The sequence below is a fragment of the Medicago sativa genome, chromosome 8 (genome assembly GCF_051527215.1).
Source record: "Medicago sativa cultivar Bolivia chromosome 8, Bolivia_mono, whole genome shotgun sequence".
Lineage (NCBI taxonomy): Eukaryota > Viridiplantae > Streptophyta > Magnoliopsida > Fabales > Fabaceae > Medicago > Medicago sativa.
The window spans coordinates 62,818,323-62,822,380 of NC_140756.1; the positions used below are offsets into that span (position 1 = coordinate 62,818,323).

The 4,058-nt window shown below is 33.7% G+C and overlaps 1 long non-coding RNA gene across 1 annotated transcript; it reads right to left on the reverse strand.

Annotated features, from left to right (window-relative positions):
* Window positions 1-208: 208 nt before the first annotated feature.
* LOC146900341 (uncharacterized) lies at window positions 209-3,669 on the reverse strand. The gene is made up of 3 exons (XR_015024257.1): window positions 3,297-3,669; window positions 2,487-2,799; window positions 209-953 (listed from the first exon to the last, which is right to left on the reverse strand). It is a non-coding gene; the product is annotated as an uncharacterized LOC146900341 (long non-coding RNA).
* Between the last annotated feature and the right edge of the window lie 389 nt (window positions 3,670-4,058).

The following is a 4,058-nucleotide window of genomic DNA, read 5'->3' on the forward strand; positions in this document are numbered from 1 at the left end:
TTGATTTGTCTAAGAATTGCATTATATGCTTTTTATTTGGTATTATGTTATCTCTTTTTGCCCGTGCGTTGCACGGTGTAAAAACTAGTATCTTTATCAGACACATGCTATTTTACTAACAAAAACTATAGGTAATAGGGAATTAATACATATACCCACGATTCCAAAATAGAATTGTATTCAATTTCAATAATGAACGCAAAAAACATCACATAATTAATTTTATTATATATGAGAAGAGTAAGAAAGAACTCAAAATACAATATAACTATTTCAGTGAGATTGCAGAGAGGCAGAACAAAAGAAACGAACACAATGCCTCACTAAAGGCTTAGTAGCTGGCGGAAGACCAAGAGGTTTAATAAAGGTGTTGCACAAAGAAAAGAAAGGAAATTTCTAATGAAAAACTCTTTACTACAAAACCCCATAGTAACATGGTAACAATGTAGATGCCTATACATTAAATAAAGAGAAATGATATTTTGACAAACCATTTTTGACAACTTTTGGACAACTTTCTCTGTCATACTCACATGATGTTGTTATCAACTCTCTTCCTTTTTCTCTCTCCATTGTTCTTGCCGAAATCATTTCCAAAGCTAATCTATAGTCTAACAAAGGCAACTCCCAGTGTGGGTGTAGGAATATATTGTGGATGCTTGGATACTGCTTTAAGAAGAAGGGTGAAGCTGATGATGGTGCTAATGTCATGTTGAGTAAAATGCTAAATGCAAGTGAAAACTATCCGTATGGATTGTTGAATGGGATTGAAAATCCATTGTACTGCTATTTTCTCTTTTGGCTGGTTAAGTTGTCTGTTGCGAGAGATCCAGTATTTGCCAAATATCTTCCGGTGGCTTCGAAGTGTGCCGACATTATTGTGCGGGTATGGTTCCTAATGGTGTTGAAAACCAATATTATTAACCATTGGAATTCATATAGAATAATATTGTCTGCAATACAAAGTTACATAAAAAAGAAGCTAAGTAATCAAAATGCCTGCAATACAAAGTTACAAAGTTACTAATTTGCAAAGTTCAACAGAAAATAAGCTTTGATACTGAACAGAGAAACTCATCGAACAAATCAGAATAAAAAACTATTTTAAATCAAATCGGATGCAGATTTTTCATTTCATCTTTGGTCAAAAACTTGTTAAAATCAACAAAATAAAGTGCTATCTAAAATTGAACTAAAATTCACAATCGTATCAGATTTTCAAATGCTTCTAGCAGAAAAAGCAATCAAACGAACAAAAATGAAGAAGCTTATTCAAATCGAAACAGAATTACATGCATGCTCAACAGGAAGAATGCATCACAAACAAAATCAAAACTTTCACATGGCAGTCCCAACAGTGTTGGCTCAAGGCCAGTGGGATAAAAATCTTTTTCATTTAAAAGCAGGGAATTTATGGGAATAAAAAGGATCAATTGGAAATGAATGCAGGATCAGTTCAAGAAAATTAAACAATCCTCAGTTTTACAAGTCATAACTTCAGGGATGGAGAAATTTGGATCTAACACAGTCGCATTTTCATGCATTTGTCGCAGTAGAGGATTGCAGGCCATTCAATCAAAATTGGAAGGCCCACATTTTAACTTTGTGATTTGACTTAAAATACACATTGAAATATGAGGCATCGGGTTTTGATCAGACGACCTACGACTGCAGAAAATGCATGAAAGCATGACTGCAAAGAATTGCAAACGATGGAAAACCTATAGCTATAAGCTACTGTCAATGGAAATTTGTCAACATATATTCTGTCTTAGGTATAACCATTTACAATCATAGAAAAAGAAACTGTTAGTAAGAAAGTCAGGGCATGTTTCTACATTCAAAGTTTGGTGTTGTTTCTAGCTTGGGTTTTAAGCTCAGTAATAAAAAAGTTATTCGATAAAAGACATTTTGTATAATGACAAAGGTTTTCAGAATCAAGATTTTGCTTCAAATCAAGAGGATAGCAAGATCGTGAAACCTAAAATCGCAACCAAAATCAAAGGATTCTACTAAATTAATTTTATAGAATCAAAAGGGAATAGCAAGATCGCAAAATCGAAAATCGCAACTAAAATCGAAGGATTCTTCTACTCAAATAATATTAATTAGTGCGTGATATATAACAACAAAATCTTTGTACTCAAATCAGGAACTCTCCCTTAAAAGCTAGTTGTCCAAAGGGAAAACCAAGCCCTGTAAACTTAGGCACCTACAAAACCCAAATTCCTATTTACACTATATGACACAATGATGTTTTATTGGTGCTGCTAGACCATATCGAAAATCATAGGGAACTCCAAACAGATTTTCACCATCTATGTAACAACAAGACAAGAAAGGGGAAAGGGGAAAAATCCATTTTTTAATTTCCAAAATTCATTTTTTGTTTTTTATCATTTACACACATGACAAAAATCAAATGAAGACACATCATCAAAATCAAACAATTAGGGGGGAAGTGCAATTAAGCCTATGTAGCGTACCTTTAGGGGAGCCAAAAATAACACCATGCTTTTGCAGGACTCTGGCAGTTTCCATAATTATACTTTGTTCTCCCTTGCAGATAGCCAAAGCTGTGTTGGGAAGCTTATACCGAATAGTCAATTCGGCATAAGACTTCCCCATATCTGACAAGCAGCAACATGGATGGTCTTGGGTCAATAATACCAATTCATTTTTCTTCATGTTGTCTTCAATTTCTGCTATTATTACGCCAATCATCTCTGAGTCACTGCTTTCGATATAGAGTTTTCTTAAAAAAGATTTGTATGGAACGCATGTGTAATTAGTAACTCCCTGCAGTACAAAGTTACATAAGAAAGAAGCTAAGTCATCAAAATGCCTGCAATACAAAGTTACGAAGTTACTAATTTGCAAAGTTCAACAGAAAATAAGCTTTGATACCACCGAACAGTCGAACAAATCAGAATAGAAAAACTATTCTAAATCAAATCGGATGCAGATTTTTCATTTCATCTTTGGTCAAAAACTTGTTAAAATCAACAAAATAAAGTGCTATCTAAAATTGAACTAAAATTCACAATCGTATCAGATTTTCAAATGCTTCTGTCAGAAAAAGCAATCAAACGAACAAAAATGAAGAAGCTTATTCAAATCGCACATGAAATTTCGTAAAGAGTAACAGAATATGCATAGATTCAACTCAATTCAACTGATTCAGTCAATTAAACAGAATATACATATAAATTAACTTAGTATAACTAAAAACAGTTCAAAATTCAGATCTAACAGAAAAATAAACAAGGTAAAAAAAAATCAAAAAAGGGGCCAACCTTCTCGTGCAGAGGGCACCAAGCTGGTGGCTACACTTTAATAATATTAAGATTAATCAAGGAAATTACAGTCGCAACGGCGCAGGAGGTCCGGGATCTGATCTGAAAATGGTAGAGAAGCAGAATGGAAGGAGACGCAGAAGGAAAAGTTAGGGTGCTTAGTTTCATCTCTTTGAAAATGCGTAACAGAACAATCGGAAAAGTGGAAGAGAACAATCGACAAAGATCTGTCTACATTGGTTAGAATTGAGTTGTTATTTGAGAGAGGATAAGGAGTTGCAACAGTGGGTGAAGAATGAGCGAACGAGAGAGAGGTTGCAGAAAATACTAGGGTTTTTGGGTGATGCTGAGGGTAGATGAAGAAATGCCAACACGGTGGATCTATATACTATACTATTTATTAAATTTGATGCCATATGATTTTCCATTTTTGCCCCAATGAGGGGCAATTTTGTAATTTTCAAATTCATGGTTTTGGGTGAGTGCCACCTCACCATGCCGTGTGAATTTCCATTTTTGCCCCTCACCATTTTTTTTAATTATTTTCTAATTTTTAATAACTTTTAACTATTTTCCAACTTCTCTACATTTTTAAGAAGAAGTTAGGCCAAACACAATATTAATTACGTACTTACTAAAAAAAAGTACTTTTTTTAATGCATAAAATTGAATGAATTGAGTTTTGGCCAAAAGTTGTTGAATGTTACTTTAAAAAACTACTTCTCGACAATTTATTTTACAAACACCTCTTTTCAACCCACG